Below are 25,460 nucleotides of genomic sequence, written 5' to 3' on the forward strand. Positions count from 1 at the left end.
GAACGAACGGAAACACTGCCCAAAAACCCACCTTGCGTCCACTACCCATCGTCTTCCCCACCGTGAAACCACCATAAACGACCCTCCACAGCTGCTCCCCCACGTCCAAACCCACCAGCAACCACCATCGCCCAGCTCCCTCTCCACCCCGTCACCTTCCCGACTGTCCAAACCACCACCATCAACAAAGCCCGCCACCAGCCTCACGTCCAAAAACCCCTCAACCCAACTGTCGAAACCACCAGCTCAGTCCTCGATCACTGCCCCGACGACACTGTTGTTCATCGTCCCCATGTCCAGCGACGCCTCCAGCCAGTAAACACTTCCCGTCGACCCCACAGTCGTCGACCAAACAATCCATCAGCTTCACGCCAAGCAGCCCTGCGGCTGTTTCCCTCATCCTCACGCCTACTAGCTGAACCGGAGTTAATGGAGGTGAGTTGCTCGACCTTGTGTTGAAGTCGAGTTCCAGTCCAAAGTCCAAAAGCTGAGTCGAGGTCTGGTTCGAGGTGTTTGTCCGAGGTTTCGTCATTGTTCCTCATCGAGTAAGGTCAGGTTCGAGTTCCGTAGGAGGCACTGTTTGTCGTTCTATGATTGTCAAGGTTCGAAGGTTAGTGTTCTTCGTCCTTGGTTTCATTTCATTCGTTTTGCATATTATGGTTCAAGGCAAAAAATGAGAATATTCGATATTGATAAATGTCAACAATGCAATTTTTTGTTGTTGTGTTAAAAATGTTTATTCTATGTTTAGTTACTGCATGCTTAAAGTAAATGTGAACATATGAACGAGGTTATTCTATTTTTTTCATTTTTACCATGGATATTATTACCTGTTAGAATCGTTGTTTTTTTTTGTTTAACCTCGGATGATTTCATTGGTAGAAAATCGTAGTTGCCTTAAGTTTGCCCTCAATTAATAAAAACGAGACGAGCTTCGCCACATAAAAAATGTACAAATTGCGGAGCCCTCGCAAAATATATGTATTAAATACTTAGATTCCGGGATGGGCCGTTTAGTAAATTTCACGGCCCTACCCAAAATAATAATGCGCTAGTCGCTTTAGGCGCGCCTTTAATAATTTATCTTCCTAAACTCGGGTGCACATTTATGTGACCCAAATCCAAATCTCAACGGAATCGAAATGTGTCTCTAATCACGGGTACATTGATTGTGGCGTGGTCCGAGATGCACGTCCATGACGTTGCAAATTTTTTTTTAGTAATGAATGAGATGAGCCTCGACAAATGGAAAATGCACAAGGTGCGGGGCCCTCTAAATGTATATATATTAAAAATACTTAGAATTCGGGACATGCCGTTTAGCAAATTTCACGGCTTTCTCCAAAATAACAATACGTTAGTTGCTTTAGGCGCGTCTTAATAACTTATTTTTCTTAATTCGGGTGCACATTTATGTGACCCAAATTCAAATCTCAAAAGAGTCAAGATATGTCAATAACCACGGGTGCATTGATGTAACGTGGTTCGAGATATATTTTCACGACGTTGCAATTCTCGTAAAAAATAATAATAAAAGCGGTCAAGAGTTTGAAACTTGCACATAGGTTTAACATGTATAAAATCAGATAATCAAGACGAATATAACAGTTGAGCGACCGTGCTAGAACCACGGAACTCGGGAATGCCTAACACCTTCTCCCGGGTTAACAGAATTCCTTATCCGGATTTCTGGTACGCAGACTGTAATATGGAGTCATTCTTTTCCTTGATTCAGGATTAAAATTGGTGACTTGGGACACCCTAAATCTCCCAAGTGGCGACTCTGAAATAAATAAACAAATCCCGTCTCGATTGTCCTTTAATTGGAAAAACTCCCCTGTACCCTCGCGGGTACGTAAAAAGGAGGTGTGCCACCAATCAACTAACCATCTAGCTGGACTCAATGCATCAACAACAACATTGTTAGCGATTAGGTTTTAACATATTGGTAACCGCACATTGGGCATGAATGCACCTAAACAGTTAACCGTCTCTATTATGTATTTGATCGGTTGCATGCGTCATCCCGGCCTTTTAATTGCAAACTTCCCCCTTTTCTTTCTTTTTCGTTTCCTTCCTTTCACTCTTGCCTCTGTTCTCTCTTTGTTTTTATTCTCTCTTGATTTCTTATTTTCTCTCTTTTTTTTCTTGTTTTTCCGCTCTTTCCTTTTTTTCCTCTATTGTTTTTCCTCTTATTTTCTTTCTCTCTCTTTTATTTGGTTACGATCGAATCCTATGGAGATTGCCTACGTATCATGATCCCGCATAAATCAGACCGAGCGTAGTTCTGGATATAAGAATAATAAAACATTTTTGGAATTTTCAAATTTTCATAATAAGACTTGGAAATAAACTTAAACAGAAACTAACAGACTCTGATGAAAGACGAAATACAGACTCAAAAAACAAACAACTCACATACTCTGATAAAAGAAATACAGACTCCAAAACAACTGGCAGACTTTAACGGAAAGAAAATACAGACTCAAGAAATCACGAATACATTAGTGCCTCAATAGCCCCCGGGACCCGCGGGGTATCATTCGGCCTTGCCGCGGGCGGACTCGCTAAATCCCCTTGGAAGTGGTAGAGATCTTCCATTACCCGGCGAACGAAAATCATCACAGTAGCGAAGAACATAGATCTATTCATATCCTCACAGCTACTGCACTTCATCGCGATGTAGTTAGCGACCTTTTTGACTCGCTCTCTTATGACGCCCTTCTCTTGCAACAAACGCCCAATTTGTTCGGTTCTGGCTTCCAAAGTTCGTTCGGCTACCTGGTTCTGCTCTTGGAGTTGTTGCAAGTCTCTTTCTAGCCGTGCCATTAAGGCGTAACAATGTTCTCTTTCAGCCTTAAAATCTTTGGCTTGTTTGGCCATTTCACCCTCGAGGTTGCCAATTGCCTTTTCCCAACCTGTGACCCTTTTTCATATCTTTCTTTCATGTGTTGAACAAAAGCTGCACGCCCTTCGACGCTTTTAGCCAACCTCGCCTGTGCTTTTGCTTGTTCAAACTCATCTTTCTGCAGGTCATCTTCATAGTCACGTACCTTTTGACTGAGGTTGTAAATGAGCCTTTCATCTTTCCTGCTTCGGCCTGGGTTCTCGGCTTCAATTTTCAACTGTCAAACCTGAGCTTTGAGGGCTTCATTTTCTCGCACCAATCTTCTCCTTTCACTTTCGGCCTCTTGTGCCTGCAAATCATTGTTGAAGGTAACATTTCTCAACTCTTCTCGTAGACCATGGATGATGGCCTTATATTCCTTTTCCCTCTCCCCCCGAGATAACCTCTCCTGAATTTTATCGTCAAAGGCTTTAATATGAGGCCTTTTGGTGTGCCTTTCGGGCTCTGGCTCGTTGTTTACATAAGACATTTTCTCAAACCAAGCAGCATAATTTGGATCTACTTCCCCCTTGGCGATGTCTGGTACCTAGGTGCCTTTTTAGATACCGGCAGCTATTCCAATCTTGCTGAACTATAGCCTTGGGCAATGCAGCTTCGGGATGTAACTCTATGACCTGGGTGCTTAGATCTTCATCTTTAGGCATAATCTGATACCTTCCCAATTGCCTCAAGACCCTCTGCGGTGCATATGGCTGGATACTCCTTACACCCATTAACCTCAAGTAGCCTTTGGTAGCAGTCATATAGATGGATTCTGTCCTAGGGAGCCATCCTATAGTCCACTCGACCTGACCTGCATTAAGAACTTTCAAGTGAGAGACTCATGCTTCAAACTGTTCTTGTGCATTATAATCTTTTATCCTTTCCTCGTAACTAATGATGAAGTTATTCGGGCTATAACCATAACTCATGAATCTGTGATGATGGCGAAGATGCTCGATCAACCACATTTGCAGAAGGATGTTGCAACCTTCAAATAATTGAGCCCCTGCTTTGCATAAGGTCAATGCTCAATAAATATCTGCCAGCGCCAACATGGCAAGTGTATGATCTTCCTTGGTAGTGAGGATTTGTGCAATTATAGCCATACGAATATCCACCGTCCCTTTCTCATTTAAAAAAAACCATGATCCCCAAGAATGCCACAATAAACACGAACCAGCGATGAATTTGCCAAAGGTCCTTGTCTTGTTTGTTGCTCAGACCTTTTTCATGTGTTTCAAAACCAGCAGAGTGCCCAAACCTGAAATATAATAAATGGAAAGCACAACACCCGTTGCTCACACGTTCTTTATTCGTCTGTTTACTAATATTCAGGAGTTCAAAGAACTTGTGCACCGTTGGAGCCCTTGAAAATATAAGTTGTTGCTTCCTCAAATCTCGTCCGAATTCAATGTACCCAGCTATCTCCTCCAAAGTAGGGGTGATCTCAAAATCTGAGAAACGAAAGACATTGTGGACAAGATCCCAGAAAGTTACCAAAGCTTTGATCAGATCTTCCCGTGGTTTGATCTCAAAGATGTCTATAAGAGCACCTAAGTGCTTTTTCACCCATTTCTTACCATCTTCATCTAGATCATTCCACCACATACGCAAGTGTAGCTGAGCATATTCCCTGACCACTTCTGGCGGTTCCTGGATGGTATTCATTTGTTCCTGTGGAAGATTAAGGTTAGGGTTGACTAGAATTGACCCTTTTGTAAACAGTTTTTTTTGAAGAAGAAAAGAAAAAGAAAGGGAAAAGAAAATAATAAAAGAACCATAATTTATTCCCCTATATTCCAATTTTAGCCAAGTGACTGTTGTTGCAAATGCAGTCCCTTCCCAATTTCACGCGAATTTTGAGGCCGGGGGGAATTATTTTATGACCCTTCACAAACTTCTCCATTCTTTTACGAAAATAGCCTTTCGACAACTGAAGAATACTCTGAGGCTATCTCGGCAAGAACGGTTTAAGACATTGCCAAAGCTGGATCGGCTTATTTTGACCAAAAATCAAGATTGCATTCACTCGACCACCGACTCTCTTTTCTTGTTTTTATTTCTCTTTTTTTTCAAACATAAGGCCGAATCTTATGTAGGTTGCCTACGTATCCCAAATCCGGTGAGAATCAGACCTGCGTAATTCGGTCAGTTTTGACACATTTGAAAGAACACAGTGTTTGACTCTTTTGAAATAACTCTTTTTTGAAAAGATTTTGGGCAGAGTTTCAGGACGTTTTTCAAATACCGGGATTTTTAGAACCGGGCCTTATTTCCTTCCCTATATCACTCTGGGTTTTCCCTTTTTGCTTTATTTTCCCTGGTCGGTCAGCATACAAGCCAAAACAAATAAATGTACACATAGTACGTAGAATGCATCAGGATGGTCTTGTTATTTCGGGCACACCTGTCCTAGACGGACCCAACCCCTGTGTTGAGTCCCCTAAGTCAAATGCACATGATGCAAACAAACGTTCCTACTGGGGATCTGGCATGAGGCTGTGTTTTTCTAGGTTTAAATCCTGGGGTTTTAGTCTAGACTTGCGGTACCCGAGCGGACAACTGGGGCTGAAGAGGGGGCAACGTACCGGGAGCACTAAAGTCTACCCGGCCTTGTCGCTGGCCCAGCCTCGTTCAATTTGGTATAATTTCTACATAAAAAGCGGGCTACGTGAACGTATGCTCCATTTCCAGAACAGTCAGATGGGTGGCGCAAGAAGACAGTTATATACAATTCAAATAATATTAAAGCGGTAAACAAATAGCATTTAGCACAAAAGATTCATAGAATACAGTAATATTAACAATAAATAAAGCCAAACAAAATCACATTAACAAGCTCGAATTCTTGAACCCTGAACTAGAGATTCTGGGTTTTATCCCAAGCAGAGTCGCCAGAGCTGTCACACCTCCTTTTTTACCTACACCCCGTAAAGGGTATAAATATAAGGGAGTTTTTCCAATTAAAGGACAGTCGAAACGGGATTATTTATAAAAATCAGAGTCGCCACTTGGAATAATTTATGGTGTCCCAAGTCACCGGTTTAAAATCCTGAATCGAGGAAAAATTGACTCTATTTACGGCCTGCGAACACATAAATACGGGTAAGGAATTTTGTTAACCTGGTAAAAGGTGTTAGGCACTCTCGAGTTCCGTGGTTCTAGCACAGTCGCTCTGATCATACTTGGCTTATTAAAATTACTGATTTTAGATCCTATGTCCATTTACCCCTTTACCGCTTTTTAATTAAGAAAATTATCTTGAAACAAGTCACGCGTACGTGTACCCATTTGTTTGGCACATCAAAAATCATGTCACGTGAATGTGTCCACAATTAATAACGCTTATTATTATTAAGAAAGTTTAGCCAAAGTTACGCAAACGTATACTCTGATTTTGTTTTTAGAAACCGTAATCGTGTCAAGCGAACGTGTCCACGATCACGGTGGTATATTAAATGGGCCTAAAGCAAACTACGAACATTTGTTATTTTATATCTAAATCATAAGAAATTAGTGAGGGCCATGCGTTTTAAGATTTTATTTGACACGGCACACCTCGTTCCCAATTTTTAGGGATTCAACAATTAAGGGACAACTCTGAGGGAACTCTAATTATTTCGAAACTAAGAGTTTGATCGTACTTATTACTAATAAAATTGTATTAAAGGCCAAATAATTCAAAGGCGAATTACCCTAACGGACGACCACTGGCTAGACCCGTCTGGAATACTTCAAGGTTTGGGCTTGGGGTCATACGAGTCCAACCTTACCAAATAGGGATGCCCAGGAGCATACAAACTAACTGTGCATGCCTGAACGCCATAACTGGGCCAGATGTTAGCCCAATTTTCAGAACCAATGCTTTGTGCAGGGTCCATTAGATTCCAATAAACCATAACTATGTGAAATTATGAAGTGAAGCTAATACTTAATTCCGATTCCTGATTACTAACTCAGTTTTCAATTTAATACATTGAATAACAGAGTGTAAAACCAATTTGTTAGTTATCTCAAAGAAATTAATTCAGCACACTGTTTCCAAGCGACTATATTCAGCATGAAATAAACATTGGTTCTCAACAGATTCACACGGATCATACTAATCCAAATTCTTTGCTAAATCTAATACTTATACTGATTTCCCATTTTTACTCATGAGGACAGCACCCAAACCAACAGTTTAAGATCCAATTATACATAAATTCCAGAAATCACACTAAGCTTTCAATACAGTTCTCAGGCATTCTACACTCAATTAAGAGCAAAATGCAAAATATAGGGTATGCTTATTAGTCATAGCTATAAACTTTACTTGTCAGAGGACGAGCTGTTAGCAAAAAATACGTATACTCTGGATCAACTGATCCAGCTATGAGTCCTTCATTTAAACCTATATACACGTTTAATTATCCATCCACAAAACTCGCAGACATTGAAACAGTAGTAAGAGTATTCAGCAGGAGGAACTTGATCAAATACAGCTTGTGCTCAACCAGATTTACGCTCGAAACACATATTCAACATTCACTCGTTGTTCATGGGCTAGAGAGATACCTGGAAAGCAAAATAAGAGTAAAATTGGGATCAGCACAACAGAATCGTATTCAGCAGATGAACAGCAACACCAGCTAGAATACAACCCCAAAATAAAGAATTTAAAAACCCCAGAATCGATAATACTCAATAGAACAGTGACTTTAACACGGCTTGACCAAAAAATTCCGAGAAATTAACCTCAAACTAGGTCAAATCTATGTAAATCAGAAAATTTCTTCAGAAATCCAAAGAACTCTTCAAAAAAAAACTTAGTAAAAACCAGCAGTTCCTCTATTTTCTAATATTTTTAAACCCTCTCACAATCTGACTTGAATAGCAAGTCATCACCCCTTTATAGGCAGGGTATTAGGGTAGTGTTTAGATATCAATCTTTGCACATTTGCCCCTTTTGAATTTTTATTATAGCTCAGATACCCTTATTAAAAAACAGAAATTCAGAACCACCCCCTTCCCCAGCTTCCTAGAAGCTTCCTAGTTAGTTAGAACAAGATTTTTTACCCCAATTTCCTAAATTACCCTTCAAGTTCCTTATTTTTACTTTGAGAACCAGATGGGTCATATTGACCCAATAGCTCAACAGACATGGGCTCAGATTCAGAACCAATAGAATTCCTTTAACATGAGGTCTTAGACTGACCTCAGAGCCCAAAGATGAAACCCAAACAAATTCAGCAAACTTAAAAACCAAACAAATCAACTAATTAACGATCACAAACAGGCGGGGAACTAATTAAGGTCAGTGACCAAACCAAAAATTCTAACAGGACAGTTAATAAATCAGAAAATAAATTAAAAGAGAGGAAAGGAACAGAGGTGACACATAGACAATTTTGAAAATAAAGATGAACGAGACTTACCAGCTAGACTTGAAATCAAAAACTGAGGCACTGATTCGACCCAACATTGTGGCAAACATTTGTTCTTGGTGAGGAACAAACGAGCGTCACTATTTTGTTTCCAAACCGCCTTGAAACAACCGGAGAATTCCTGAAAATGCTTACATGCATGATTCCGACCTTAGGCTTCTGAACTCGAACCCTATTTTTGAAATTCGAAGGGCTCAAGCCATGTTTGGGGAAAACTAACTACGAGATAGGGTAGAGGAGATGAAGGAGATAATGGGGTGTAAATTTGGTGGTGGTTGGTGGCAGTGTCGCCACCGGAGCAAACAAGGGCGGCGGCTAGGGTTTCGGAGTTTTGAGGGGTTCTGGTGGGATTCGAAAGGAGCTGATGGTGGATTCATGATAAGGAAGGGGAAGGGGAGCTCTGGTGTGAGTTTGGACCCGATTGGACGAATTAGGGTTTCGGTCATCCTCTTCAATCAAAGATTCGAAGAGTTTTGGTGGGATTCGAGGGAGATGGATTGGGATTTTGGAATGGGGAGATGAAGGGGAATCAAGGGTGTAAATTTGGGGTAGATCGGAGCACCGTTGCCGGCGGAGACGATTTCTAGCCGGCGATTCCGGCGGGGATGATGAGAGTCTGGTGAAAGAGATGAGAGGGGGTAGGGGGCACGTTTGGACACTTAAATATCAGGTGATCCAAGCTTCAGGACCGTTTGATCAACAAACCTTGACGGTCCTGATTTGTTGCCAATGAAACGGGGTCGTTTTGATATAAGGGGGGAAGACCGGACCGGGTTAAGGTGGTTTGGTCCGGGTTAGGGGGTTTGGACAACTTGAGCCTGGGGAATTTCAAACACAGATGGCCAAAATCAGGGTCTTCCTTTCTTTTGATTTTTTTTCTAATTCTTTTTAAAATCAAATTTAAAAATTAAAAATTAAAAATTAAAATGAGACCTAAATTAATTCCTAACCAAATTATCCTATCAAATTAAATTAACTAATTCTAAATAATGCTCATCACCCCTAATTAAATGTCAAATTAAGAAAACTAACAAAAATTCGAAAAAAAATTAAAATGTGAAAAATGAACTATTTTGTGATTTTCTCATTTTTATAAAACACTAAATTATTAATTAGTCCAAAAATACAAAAATTAAATCCTAAATGCAAATGCAACATATTTTGTATTTTTCATTAATTAAACAAAATAAGATGCACAGACAAAATGCAAATAATTAACAGAAACTGCCACGAAATCAACAAAATTGCAAACACTTGAAAGAAATTATTTTGTTTTGAATTTGTTGGAATAATTCATATAGGGAAAAAATCACGTGTTCACATTCACTTCTCTTTTCTGCTATCTTGTCTTCGTAATCAATTATTTCTTTACTTATTTTTGTCGTTTATTTTCATATAATTGAGAAAGTGCGGAATTTCTTGGTTATTAGTATCCTGAGTTCTTCTAAAAATAATCTTTGACCGAAATACACATTTTTTGGTTAAACAAATTGGTTCCGTTATCGAAATCTGATAATCTTTTCACTTTCCAAATTCATCTTTCTGTGAAACAATCATGTCGATTGCCAACGAAAATAACCAACAAAACCAACTTAACCAACAGAATTAACAAGGGGATAAAACTCCAATCCCTTCACCCCAAAATTCTCCTCAACACTCCTGAGAAGGGTCACTTGACAGATCAACATCACATGTGAATAACCAACAAGGGGAAGATCAAACTACTGAAGATGTATTGAAGAAACTAACTGCAGAACACGTCAAGAATGCTCTTCAAGCTTTCGTTAGTGGATTACCAACTGTACCACCAAATCCACCTCCAAACAACACCGGAATCATAGAGAACCCACGCTCAGGACTTGCCAATTCGGGTAGTGGAGGAACTCCCAGCGAATCACGCGATGGAAGGTCAAGTATTCCAAATAATTCTGATTTACAAAGTTTAGTTCTAACTTTGCAGAAATAGCTCAAGGAGCAAAACGATCGCATAGAGTAGATACCTAATGTGCCACCCGTGATTACAGGGGTAGATATTTATAAATATTCTCAACAACCCTGGAAGCCAAGTGCCGCTCCCTTGCCAATTCGAAAACATTTAAGATGCCTGATATCCCTAAGCATGATGGGAAAACCAACCCACGAAATCATGTAACCGCATTTACAACTGGCATGAAAGAAAATGATTTGACCAATCAAGAGATTGAGTTCGTGCTGGTCAAAAAATTTGGTGAAACACTCAAAAAAGAGCACTAACATGGTATTCTCTTTTACTAGAAAATTCTATTTATTCTTTTGCTGAGCTTGCAGATTCATTTATGAAAGCACACTCAAGAGCTCAAAAAACTTAAAAGAGGATGGAAGACATCTTCAAAATAAAACAAGGAGATACAGATCTACTCAGGGAATTTGTGGATAAATCCAGCATGAGAGAATGATGTTACCATGTGTACCTGATAATTAGGAGGCTATGGAGTTTGCAATTAACCTAAATGAAAAAAGCTCAAAAGCCACGAGGAGACTTAAAGAAAGTTTACTAGAATTCCCTGCAACAACTTGGAATGATTTTTACAACAGGTATAACACAAAGCTGCGGATAGAGGAAGATACTATCACTCTGTCACGGGGAGATGAAAGAACAACTTTGAGGCGACCAGAAACTGAAAAAAGGTCTAGTAAAACATGTACAAACCTTACATAGGATCAGCAGTAAAGGATTCACGTTTAAAACAAGAGAACCCGAGGTACGGTTCCAGATCAAGGGTCAAAGATGTTGTTCGTCATCCAAGTTTAGAAAGGAGCGAGATACGCGGGACAACGACATTAGTACAAAAGCAAAGATTGGTAATTACAGTTGCAATGTTAGCACATTTGAATTGGTAGCTATTTTAAGAAGTATTGGAGATAAGGTGCGGGGCAAAAGAAATTTGATCAAACCCTAGCAGAAGAAACCCAGATTTCTCGTGCAAGTTTCGTAATGATCAAGGTCACAAAATAGCAGAGTGCAGATTGCTACAAGGTGAAGTAGAGCAATTGTTAAACTAAGGTTGTTTAACCAATTTATTTAGTGAGAAGGGTAAGCAATGTATATAAAGAATAGATAGAAGCCACCAAATCTCTGTCACCAAAAAGAACGGTTCATGTGATAAGCAGAGGAGAGAAGGTCAACGGTGTAATGTATACGGCTATAAAAAGATGTCAAAAGTCAGAATTACCCAGGGAAAGCTAATTTGCCAAGTTTTAGAAGAAGACTGTATAATGTTTGATAATGTAGATGCAGATGGGGTGATGATCCCACACAATGATGCACTAGTAATATCTTTACTTGTATATAATACTAATGTGAAACGAGTTTTGATTGATCCAGGTAGCTCTGTAAATATCATTCTATTAAGAGTGGTAAACGAGATGCAAGCCGATGATAAATTAGAACCCAAAGCACGTACATTATTTGGATTTGACAATTCAAATGTTGTTATAAAAGGGGAGATAATGCTCATAACATTTGCAAAAGGAGTAGTCAAAGATATGAAATTTCAAGTAATAGATACGGACATGGCATATAATATGATTCTCGGCAGACCTTGTATTCATGATATGGATGTCGTTCCGTATACTTTACATCAGGTTATTAAGTTCCGTTCATAATGGGGAATTAGACAAATCTGTGGTGATTATAAGGCCTCTAGAAGTATCAATTTAGTGGCAGATTCAAGCATAAAGAATGATGTTACTTACAAAAAATAGAAATTACAGATTTCAGTTGAGGATTTAGCAGCACAAACCTCAACTGGAGATGGGCAAACAAATGTTGAGTCAAGACCTGATATCATTCAAGAGCGAGAACACAACGAAAACATCGAAACAACAATTGAGGAACTCAAAGTGGTGGTGCTATATATACATTGGCCGGACAGAAAAGTTTACATCGGAAGCAACCAGAGCCTACAGATGAAAGGTAAGTTAATTGAATTCTTAAAAGCTAACACAGACTGCTTTGCTTGGTTGCATTCAGATATGACAGGTATACCACCGGAGGTGATGACCCATAAGCTAAATGAAGATTCAACATATCCATCTGTCAAACAGAAGAAACATAAGCAAGGATCCTTCAAAACCAGGTGATTCAGGATGAGGTACAAAAGCTTTTAAAAATCGACTCTATCCGAGAGGTAAAATATCCTAATTGGTTAGCCAATACTGTAGTGGTGCCAAAAAAGAATGGTAAATGGTGAGTCTGTGTAGACTATACTGACTTGAATAAAGCTTGCCCTAAAGATTCTTTTCCTTTACCACACATAGATCAACTAATTGATGCTATTGCAGGACATGAATTGTTAAGTTTTTTATATGCCTATTTAGGATATAATCAAATAAAAATTGATCTTTTAGATGAGGAAAGAACATCCTTTATTACAGATAACGGGGCTTATTGTTATAAAGTCATGCCTTTCGGCCTAAAGAATGCTGGAGCCACGTACCAGAGGTTAGTAACAAAAATGTTTCATGAACATCTGGGAAAACCAAAGAAGTCTATATCGATGATATGATAGTCAAGTCAGCACATGCGGGGGATCACATCCAACATTTGTCAGATACATTTTAGATTTTCTGCAAATTCAATATGAAGTTAAATCCCGAAAAGTGCACCTTTGGCATGTCTTCAGGTAAGTTTTTAGGTTTCCTTGTTTCTAATCGAGGAGTTGGAGTAAATCCATAACAGATTAAAGCTATTGAAGAAATATTGGATATACTCACGAGAGAAAAAAGAGGTTCAGAGGTTGACATATAGGAGAGCAGCATTGGGAAGGTTTATTTCTAAATCTTCAGAGAAAAGCTTTAAGTTCTTTTCAGTGTTGAAAAAGCAAAGCCAATTTGAAGGGATAGAGGAATGCCAACAAGCACTCAAAATCTAAAAACGTAATTGTCAAACCCATCGTTGTTGGCTAAACCTATGGACGGAGAAAGGCTACTCATCTATCTCATTGTGTTAGAAATGTCGGTAAGTGCAATATTAGTTCGAGAAGACAAAGGTAAACAATCTCCAATTTATTATGTTAGCAAGTCTTTATTGGATGCTGAAACTCGATATCCCCATTTAGAAAAACTTGCTTAAGCATTAATCATGGCATCTAGAAAGTTGAGGCCTTATTTTCAATGTCACCATATCTCTATAGTGACCGATTACCCCTTAAGAAATATATTGCACAAGCAAGAACTATCGAGTAGATTAGCCAAGTGGGATATAGAACTAAGTGAATATGATATCACATATCACCGTAGAAATGCAATAAAATCATATGTTTAAGCAGATTTCGTGGCAAATTTCAGCCTAAGGATAGTAATGGAAGCAAAAAAAGAATTGCAAGTATTCAACGGGTTTAATCCGGGTGCTTGGATCCTATTTACTGATGGCTCCTCAAATGTTATAGGAGCAGGTTTAGGCATAATTCTAATCCCACCTCCAGGAGAAACTATAAGGCAGGCAGTAAAATGCCATTCCATTACTAATAATGAAGCAGAAAATGAAGCTATAATTGCAGGTCTAGAGTTGGCACGAAATCTCGGAATAGTGCATATTATAATCAAGAGCGACTCGTAGCTTGTAGTTAATCAAATGCAGGGGACTTATATAGCTAGAGAAGCGAGGATGCAAGAATATTTGGAAAAGGCATGAGATTTAATCAGATAATTCCAATCATGGAAAATCGTGCAAATACCCAGGGAAGAAAATGCTAAAGCAGATGCGCTGGCTAATCTTGCATCTGTAGCAGAAGTCACAAATGAAAAAAATTCTTTCGTAATACATTTGTTTCATTCAGCACTCAATCAAGACAAAGACGAGGTAAATTTCAATAATTTAACTTGGGATTGGCGAAACGAGATCGTTAATTTTTTGCAGTACGGGATTCTACCTGAAGATAAGAAAAAGGCTCAGGCAGTTCGACAAAAAACTGCCCGTTTTTGTTTGGATCGAGGAAACTTATATCGAAAGATGTTTGGTAAACCTTTTGAAAGTGTCTTGGACCTTCTCAAATAGAGTATGTGTTGAGATAAGTACATGAGGGACACTGTGGAAATCACACAGGAGGAAGATCCTTGGTAATAACTCTAATTAGAGCAGGATATTCTTGGCCAAAAATGGAAGAAGATGCAGAAAGCTTTGTGGCAAATGTGACAAATGCCAATTATATGGTAACAATATGCATCGCCCAACAGAGTTATTACATCCAGTTACTCTACCATGGCCTTTTATGAAGTGGTGGATGGATATTGTGGGTCCGTTACCCCAAGCCAAAGTAAATGTACGATTTTTATTAGTACTAACCGATTATTTTACCAAGTGGGTAGAAGCAGGAACCTTCAAACATGTGCAGGAAAAAGAAATCAGGGACTTTATTTGGCGAAACATCATATGCTGGTGTGGAGTTCCAAAAGAAATCGTGTGTGATAACGGCCCCCAATTCATAGGCACAAAAATCGCTGAATTCTTTCAGAGTTGGCAGATTAAAAAGATAACTTCAACACCTTATCATCCTGTGGCTAATGGACAAGCTAAATCAACAAACAAGGTTATTATTAATAACTTGAAGAAAAGATTAGAGGAGTCAAAAGGTAAGTGGCTGGAAGTGTTATCAGGAGTCTTATGGGCTTACCGAACAACAGTAAAAATAGGTATGGGAGAGATTCCATTCTCACTTGTGTATAGTGTCGAAGCTTTAATTCTAGTTGAAATTGGAGAACCAAGTATGAACTACATCCAATCAACCGAAGAATCAAATAAGGAAGAGATGTGAGTAAATCTCGATTTGCTTGAAGAAAGGAGAGAAACAACTCTAATAAGGATGGCAACGCTGAAGCAAATTATTGAGCCATAATAAAATCAGAAAGCTCATCTTAGGTACTTCAAGATTGGGGACTTCGTACTCAAAAAACTTTTTCAATCATCAAAAGCGGCCAATGCAGGAAAATTGAGCCCAAATTGGGAAGGACCTTACAAGATTCGAGGTATTGCTGTAAAGGGCGCACATGAATTGGAAACAATGGATAACAAAGTACTCCCATCAAATTGGAATGTTGTTCATTTGAAGAAATATTACTTCTGAAAGGGAAAACCCCCGATCAGGTATCGTTTATGCAAGGTTGATATTTATTCTATTTTCATTATACTAACCATTTTAGATGATAGGCACAAAGCTAGCCCACACCAAATGATGATTTTAGACCTAAAATACATGGGGGATACAAAATTATCCCCAGTTTGGGTTGCAACCTTTCTGATAGAAATGAAAAGTATTAAGCAGTCATTATTTATAATTATACCTTCGAGTCCCGTATGTATTTTCCCTTTTAGGAAATGGACCAAATGGAAGAAATGATCAAGTGCTCGAGATTTCATACTTCAAAGCTCTAACACTTGGGGGGACTATAGGTAGCAGGCAAAAAAGACTACAAGTGAAAGAAGAAAGAAGACTGAAAGTCAATTCAAGCCTGGATTGACCCAAAAATCAAAAGTCAAGAGCAATCAAAAGTAGAGCCAATCAAGAGCCATAAAAGCAATTCTGAATCAAAAACCTTTTGTATTAAGCTTTCATAAAGTGTAAACTCGCGGACATAAATTATAAGATCCTACGAGTACTAAGGTTAAAGGAAATGTTTAGTTATGGGTTGCAAAAAATAGCCTAGAATGTTAGAAATCTATTATAAGAAAAATAGTTATGAAAGAGTTGTAGATGTTAATTGAATACTTGTAAAAATACTATGTAATTTGAAATTTCAAATATGAAACTTCCTCAAAATATTCATGAAACTTCTTCAAAATATGTATTTTCCTACTTCTCTCATATATTTACACCAAAATGAAGTTGAGATGTCTTCTTCATTAATATCGTTTATAAATGGGTCCTCTTTTATAAAATTCGTGTCTATGCAAAAATCACGAAATAGTAAAGTATTTTTAAGTGCAAATTAAAGAGCTTAAACAAAAAACTCATAATAAACGAAAGATCATATAGTAAACTTTCCTAAAACTAAGTATACACTTAGTTGAAACCAAAATGTTCAAACAATCTCTAAAAACAAACCAGGGGTAAAAATTAACCATCAATTCCCAAAAAAAAAATTCTTATCAAGAGTTCCAAAAACAAACTACGAACACTAAGGAGTAGATTCCAACGCGACAATATCAACAACGGGAGAGGCAGGATCTAATAAGGCATCATCATCAGTGGGAGAAGGTTCAACTTGAGCAAAAGAGACTTGAATACCAACTTCAATACGAGTAAGTTCATCACCTTCGGAAACACCGACCTCAGGTGAATGAAAGTCTTGACTTTGCTGAGTTTTCTCAAATGTTTCTTTAGATTTAGAATCTCAGCATTGAGATCAAAACCTTCCTGGCTAGCCTCTATCAAAGTCTCGAGGCGGGTATTCAAAAAAGACCAACTTATATCAAGTGTCGATTTATCTTCAAGGGTTTCAGAATCTTTCTCCCACTGGTCAATTTCAGCCTTCAACTCTTATTTCTCAGTCAAAGAGGCATCATAAGAGGTCATTAAAGGGGTGAGGGAACTCTCCAAGAATTGGATCTTATCAGAAGAGACACGGAGATCTTCTTGAGCTTAAGTGATTGAACTAGCTCCCCGGCATAAGTCTCCTTCTGATTAAGGAGTTCTTTCAAACCCCTTATCTCCTCAGTAGCTTTAGAAAGTTGCTCTGAAAATGAAGACTCAAGGATGTCTTTGTCTCTGCCAACTTGATTTGAAGAGGCCTTTTCAACTGCCATCATCCTTACTTGTTATTCAAAAGCACACTTCTCTTCAGCTAAAAGTTATTTCTTGAATTAAATACCCTCTTATTGTTCCTTCTAGTTATATGCTTTAGTATGATAATCATTGACTAGATGCTCAGTGTGAACAATTATTTTCATAAGCTCTGTGCCTATGAAGTTGATCTACAAAAGAAAAGAACAAAGCGGTTGTCAAACAAAAGTAAATAACGACGAGGAAAAGGAAAAGGAAAGGGAAAGGTTAAAACTTAAACCTTCAATGGTGAATGAACAATATCATTCATCCACGTCAAAGAGCTATGGTTTTCCAACTTAGACTTCTCAATTAGGCCAATTAAAGGTTTTAACCATACACCGACTTGACCAGATGTTTTCAACAGATTACCATCTTCATGGACTTCTATGGTAACCTTTTTCATCACCCTATTACTACTTGAAGTACCAACTTCAACGTGAGAAGTAGTAACAATAGGGAATAACAGGAACAGTAGATTGGGAACAGACATGGATTGGCACTAGCATAGAAGCAAGGGGTAATTCCTCAGAAACATGACCAAAATCACCACTATCAAAACCACAGGAAAACAGCTGATCAGTAGATTCACTAGGATGTATCTCATCAGAACTCACTAAGTAGAATCTTCGGGTTCATTAACAGTAACTGAACTTGGAGGAGGTGTGGCTTCATCATCTGAAATAACACGCTCCTGAAACGAGGTCTACGAATTAATGAACCTTCCTCTGCTTCTTCTTCTCCCTCTGAGCCATGGGTTCCATCAACTTTCCTCTTTGAAGAAGAGCTCAGAATCCTTTCTTGAGCAAGACTCGCCATAAGTCTTGTACACAAAACAGAAGCAAGGACTAACACCACGAATGTCATATCCTGACAAAAGGAAAATAGTCACGGTGAAAAACTCTTCAACAAGCAAAAGATAATAAAGAAGAAGATTAAAACGGGAAAAATACTGTGTTTTGATTCCACCCAAATCTTTGAGAAAGGTATTTCCAAGACCTTCTCTCCATAGGAGCAACGGATAATAACTCTTACCCAAGCACGGAAGTCAGATCTCTTCAAAGACTTCCATTGTTACTGAAACATTAGGCACAAGAATACATGAGAATCAATTTTTAATAAAGGAAAAAGGTGAGATACAATTAGTTACGTGCAAAATTCCACTTTTCGGGAAAAGACATGTTTTCTTCATCCACCAAACCACTAGTGGGAATAGTAATGAAGCGATCATACCAGCCTCGATCTCTATCATCTTTAGGGCTAATTAACACTCTCTTACTTTTGGCCACAAGGGAGAAAACTCCATCACAAAATAATTTGGGAGAGTAGAGATGAAGTAAGTGACAAAAAGTAAAAGGCATAGAAGCCAAGTTTGATAACTAACGAAGGCATGCAACAACTCTCCAAATAATAGGACCAATTTGTCCCAAACATACATTAAGGTAACAACAGAACTCAATGATTACCGGGTCAATAGGAGGTTTAAAGCCTAAGGTAAACGGATATGAATAAACGAAGGAATAGCCTGCTTGATATGAAGTTATTCATTAGTTAGAACCAGGGATCAAAATTGGGAATTAGGGTTTCCAATTACATTCTCTTCGAACCAGAGCAAGAAGACCAGTGGTAATCAAGGTTGGGTAATGATCAGCACGATCAAGAGAAGCAACCATGGAAGAGACTTGACTCTTTATGGATTCACTGTTAGTCATAAAGGATAGCTCCTGAGGGACAATCTCATCAACAGTAGGTTCACGAAGGGCTTCAGATAGATATTTATCTTTAGAAGAAGACCTTGGGGGTGCAGAAGACCTAGGTCTAGAAGAAGATGGTTTGGAAGCGCTACTTTGAGAGGAGGAACCACGATTAGAAATTGAACCAAGGATACGTAACCTTCTACCTCTTCTACTCATAACAGGGTTAATTAAAGGGGGAAGTTCATCAACAATTACTACTTTACGAGGTTCTGGATTTAATGAAGGCACGATCAACTAGAGAAGCACAAGAAAAAGATGCAGAATGAAATAAGAAGACTGAGAGGGAAAGGCTTTAGAAAATTGTAAAAGAAAGAGGTTAAGTATTTATAGGAAAGCACGACTATTGAGGCCATTATGAAGAGTCATAATGGAACCGTTACTTCGTGATTGATGTTGTTGCAGGAAAACCCTAAAAGACACTGAAAAATTGCACAACCAATTGTAAAAATCCATGTGGCATGGAAATTTAAGAAAGTGATGAACGTCACATCTATTCAGAAAAGGGTATGATTATATTCAAAAACAACAGTAGAGGATTCCCGCCATAAAAACCTTCCACTTCCTCGAATATTCAATTAGAGAATATTCGAGAAAGTAGGGGACTATCTGTATTGGTGGTGAAAAAGATCTACACGTGGAGTATTAGATTGCTGAAATGGCATAACACGTAAGAGCAATGATATAGCAACATGTGGCAGTCTTATTTGATAAAATAAGAAAAGGCACGAGAGGGAAACACCCACGAGGAAAAACCAAGCCTAACAGCTTGAAAAGACTCAATCAAAATAGCAAAAAGGGAAGATTCGTGAACCATCAATTATTTAGGAGGAGAATTAGAATCGCTACAAAATATCATAGACTGTTATGATTACCAATAATAACGGATCATCAATACCATTAAAGCTCATAATGATTTAGCCATAAATGGAAGGAAATATTATATGTGTAAACCTCTATATAGGGAGAGAGAATTTCACTTGTAAAGAAATCTGAGACTATCTTGGAATATATTTACTTCACTTTTCTGCTATCTTGTCTTTGCAATCAATTGTTTCTTTACTTATTTTTGTCATTTCTTTTCATATAATTGAGAAAGTACATAATTTTTTGGTTATCAGTAACCCGTGTTCTTCTAAAAATAAGCTTTGACTAAAATACACATTTTTTTGGTTAAACAGTATGAATTGCTAAACGGGAGAGAACCGAAGCTAACTTACCCGAGAATATTTGGTTGCAAATGTTTTGTACTCAATAATGGTAAGGAAGTGCTGGAAAAATTTGATGCCAAAAGTGATGAAGGGATTTTTCTTCATATTATTCATAAAGCAAAGCATACAATGTGTACAACAAAAGGACACGATGTATAGACGAAAGCGTACATGTAATCTTTGATTAATCACACCACTCAAGTTGGAAAGATTCACATGAGAAGAATGATCAAGATGGAGAGCATTCAAAAGTTCCTGGAGAAGTCATTGATATGGCAAACGGGAAGGCAGAACTTATGAGTCAGGTCAAGGAGTCTGGTCAAGAAGATACAACAGAACCTCCAGCTAACTAGGAGGAACCCAATTCCTCCATTACAGCAGCTAAAGCAGAAAATAGAATTGTGGATGCTGTGCCAGACACTCATAATGTTGAGCAGAGAAGTGGAAATCACACTTCCATGGATGCTAATGATGGATCCCGAACAGCTGAACTTGGTTCTTTTAACCATGAGACTCAAGTATCTAACTAGAAGCACAAAACCTCACACTCTTTCCAGAATGTAATTACCTCTCTAGACTCAGGAATTCAGACTAGATCAAAGACAAGAAACATGTTTGCCTTATCAGACTTCTTGTCTAATAATTGAGCCCAAAAATATCAAGGAAATATTGAAAGATGTTGACTGGATTACTGCTATCCAAGCTGCACTCCATCAATTTGAGAGGAACTGCCTTTGGCACTTGGTTCCCAGACCATCAGATATAACAGTTATTAGAACCATGTGGGTGTTCAAAAACAAGCTCGATGAGTTTGGAAATACAACAAAGAAACAAAGGTCAGGTTGGTGGTTCAAGGCTATAATCAAGAGGAAGGAGTTTATTATGATGAAACTTTTGCTCCAGTTGCAAGGATGGAATCCATCATAATTCTCATTGCTTTTGCATCTCATATGGAATTCAAATGGTTCTAAATAGATGTCAAGAGTGAATTTCTAAAAGGTTATTTAAAGGAAGAAATCTTTGTTAAACCACCACCTGATTTTTAATGCCATGAGCATCTTGAACATGTATTCAAGATCGACAAATCACTATATGGATTAACACAGGCCCCTCGTGCATGATATGAAAGGTTGTCTATGTTGACGACATGTACGATTATGCAGGTATATGTTGACGACATCATCTTTGGTGCAACAAATAATTCCTTGTGTGAGGAGTTTTCCAAAATTATGGGAAGTGAGTTTGAAATGAGCATGATGGGGAACTGAACTTCTTCCTAGGTCTGCAAGTTAAGCAAACCACTAAGGGAACGACAATAAGACATAAAAAATACATTAAAGAGCTTCTGAAGAGGTTTGAGATGGAATGTTGAAATACCATTGATACTCCTATTGCCACAACCACTCGTCTAGACATGTACGAACCCGGTTCCCTTATGAAAGAAACCATGTAATCATTGGTTCACTCATATATCATACAACCATCAGACCTGATATTCTATTTAGTGTGGGGTTATGTGCTAGATTCCAATCAAGTCCAAAAGAATCTCATCTAAAAGGTGCTAAGAGAATTTTGAGGTATCTCAAAGGAACACATGACCTGGTCCTCTATTATCCCTCAGGTGATAGTTTTGACTTAATTGAGTATGCTGAGGCTTATATGCTGGTTATTTGGTAGATAGAAAGAGTACATATAAGATGGAACATTTTTTAGGGTCATGCTTGATTTCATAGGGTATAAAGAAATAAAACTCTATAGACTTCTCTACTACTGAAGATGAATATGTAGCAGATGCTTCCTATTGTGCCCAATTGATGTGGATTGAGAAACAACTAGAAGATTTTGGTGTGTTTTCTGACTGTGTGCCAGTACTGTGTGACAACACAAGTGCTCTCAATATGGCAAAGAACCCTGTTCAGCATAAGAGGATAGAGAACATTAATGTGCGGCATCATTTCCTAGTGACAATGTTGAAAAGGGTCTCATCTGCATGAAGTTTTACAAACAGAGGACCAGGTAGCTGATATCTTCACCAAAGCATTGAGCATAGAGCATTTTAAAAAGAATCAACTGGAGTTGGGACTAATCAAATTTAACTGAAAACCTGGTCCCTCAATGGTTGGCTTTGAAGTATTAGTAAGGTAAACTGCTTAAAAGTATTTTCAGGTAACTTTCAACTCATTTCTATACCATTATAGGTAAACACGCATCGCAATTAAAGGGAAAACGGGCATCTAATGACATTGCATTGGTTGGAGGATAATGCTCATATTTTTAAAATGAGTCAAGGAACCTAGTTTCCTTGACTCAGATTAGTAGTTCCTATGATACTCATACGCATTTTAAACTGCTAAAAGTGCCACATTATTAAAATGTGTTCGTCCTTTTCCCACACCTTTTAAGCCCAAATGTCACACTCGTTGGAAACAGACCCGACTACCCAGTCCATTGAATCAAATTATTACTTGTCCCTCTATTCCTCTAAATAACCCCAAAAGACATGTCTCACTCATAACTGTCTACATCAAAGCAATCAAACCTTCTTCTTTTCTCTGAAAACCCTTTTCTCGTGTCTATACTCTCAAAACCTAACCATGTTTTCTCAGAAATCAGAGTCTCTTAAATCCACAATTGACATTCCTGTTGTGTCTTCATTTCACAAAGCACAGATTCCCAAATCTGGGCCTCAACCTTCACCTAGTGAAACTCCCATCTCCGACCAACCACCACCCGTTGTCTCTTCCCCGATTCCATCAAGTTCTAGTTCCCATCACAGCCAAAAAAATCAAACAACCAAGAAGTCTATCGCTTAAAAATCTCCCTCTGCTACGCTAGACAAAATAGAGAAGACTGAATAGTAGAAGGAGAAGAGGGAACAACGGTATCGAGTCAACATGTTAAGAAAGAAACTATCGATCAAGAATTGTTACTAGTTTTGGTAAAGCATCTGGTGTATCTACCACCCCCTCTGCTCCAACATTTGATCTAAATGGTGTATCACCACCAGGTAATGCCTCTCTCGCTTCTACTAATTCTACATTGTTGGATGTGAGTGAAAATGAAGCCATAGAAAATATATTGCTTATTGATACTGAAGTTTGGGAGTTTGGTTGGGGAGTATGCGTCTGGTGATGTGAGTGCTGAGACTCTAGGGGAAGAAAACGGGGACGGGGATGGAAGTGGGGAACTGGTGCCTTAAGGTGACTTGGTAGCAGTTAGTAGTATAGGGGACCCAACAAAGGACCTGTTCCCTCTGCCCAAGAGGAGCACTCTTCTCCTACTTGGGATGAAACTCCATGATCTACTAAAAAGCCCTTGGACAGTACAGACCCTCTTCCTTCTCCTCATCTTGATGTAGTTCCATTAGATTTTGTGATTCCTGAGATAAAATCTCTGTCTAAAGAAGAAGATGATGAAAGTGAGGAGGATTATGATAATATGCCTGTAGCACAGTTTATCGCTGCTAGAAGTGGTAGGGTAGTCTCTAAAGAGCATGTCCTTAAAAGACACACTACTAGGCAGTAGAATAAAGAAGCCCTTGAAAATTCTTTGAAGAGGATTAAGGAGAAAAAAAAAGAGAATAATATTGGTAAAGGCTAAATGCTGTTGATGTTGAGGACGAAGAGATGAATGAGGAACCTATTTCCCTTGTTCGTAAATTCTCTAAGAAGTTTGTGATTGAGAAATCCAAGAAAAGGTCATCTACAAAAGGTGTTGAAATTGACGGAGAGAAGAGTGTTGAGAAGAAGGAGTTTGGTAAGAAAGCTAAGCCTGGTAGGAAGGAGAAAGGTGTTGAGAAGAAGAAATCTCACAAGAGAAAGGCAAATGACAGTGAGGAACCTGGTTCCTCCAAGAAGGCCAGAGTGAAAGTGTCTGAAGTTGACAGAAAAGAATAGCTAAAGAAGCAAAAAGTGTTGTAGGGCAGAGTGTTTAATGCTGACATTCTTAACATGTCATATATGAGACAGTTAGTTGAAATTTTCCAAGTTTTAGAAGTGGACTCATCTTTATACTATTCAGATTCCAAAAGTTTATGAAGAGGAAATTCACAACTTCTACACTGATTTATTCACTGTGGATGATGACAATATCTGCCTGAAGGTCAATGAAGTGAATTTTGTGATGGATGATGCTATAATAGGGAGTATCCTGGATATGCCTACTGGAGGGCTCTCGTCGGTTGAAGGGACCCGTTCCGCCGATTTTAGGAAGGTTATTCTAAAGCTTCAGGCTGTTCAGAAAGGGTAACGAGTGCACAAGAAAGCCCTACTTCTAGAATACCAGGTCATGCTTGAGATGGTTAACAAGGTTCTGCTCCCTCGAGCGGAAAGACGTTCTATTACATCAATAGCGGATCTATTACTCATGGAGGCATTTGGATGGATACACTACTCACAACCTGCCTGGAATCGTGATTGTACATATAATAAAGGTGGCAGACTTCAAAGATGGGAAGCATGGTTTTCTTTATGGGTTCCTGCTCACCAGAATGTTTGAATATTTCAAAGTCTCTGTAGGGAGATAAGCTTTAGGAACTCGAAAGCACACATTCTCAATGACTACCTTAGAGGAGTGCGAGTGTATTGACAAGAAGGAGTGGAGTTGGTAGCAATTTTATAATTTCTTAGCTGATTGATGCTCAGACTACTGCTAACAAGGAGGTAAGGAGGCTGAAGGCTAGGAATGCCATTCTTGAGGGACAACTTAATCAAGACAAAGAGGAACCTACTTCTAGCAGCGCTCAGGGTGCAGAGCTTGCCCGCTTGACGGATGAAAATGCAAACCTGAGGAAACATGCTGAGAACCTGAAAGAGCAACTGATCAATGAGCAGCGGTCTGCAATTGCTCGAGTGGATGTTCTTCACAAAGCCCTTACCCCTTCATCCCCCTACCTTACAGTGCCCCTTAAACAGTCCCCTTGTCAGTGCCCAGTTTATCAGTCAATGTATTAGTCCCAGTGTCCTATTTTGATATTTTGTTGTAATGACTGTGGTACTTTAGTTTGTTTATTTTGTGGATGTTTTGTAACAATGGTACTACTAATGCCTATTTTTTTCTTTTCTCTTCAATTAATGAGCAGCTCAGTCCTTTGCTATACATGTTATACTCTTTGTTCTGTTTTTAGCTATGTTATGTGTACATAAGTGGAATGAGTTAATTTGATGGACTTCTTTTTGTGTTTATTTGCAATAATCTTTTTATGATGCAAAAAAGGGGATGAAAATTGAAGGGAAGAAATAAATTATCAGGGGAATATGACAAATCTGCAGGGGGAATCATATGAAGATCTGGTTCTCAAGGGACACTTCAATTCTATGTTTGTCATCATCCAAATGGGGGAAATTAATTAGTTATATGTCTTTTTATTTTGATGATTTAAC

This window comes from Nicotiana tabacum, chromosome 18, assembly GCF_000715075.1.
Source record: "Nicotiana tabacum cultivar K326 chromosome 18, ASM71507v2, whole genome shotgun sequence".
Classification (NCBI taxonomy): Eukaryota; Viridiplantae; Streptophyta; class Magnoliopsida; order Solanales; family Solanaceae; genus Nicotiana; species Nicotiana tabacum.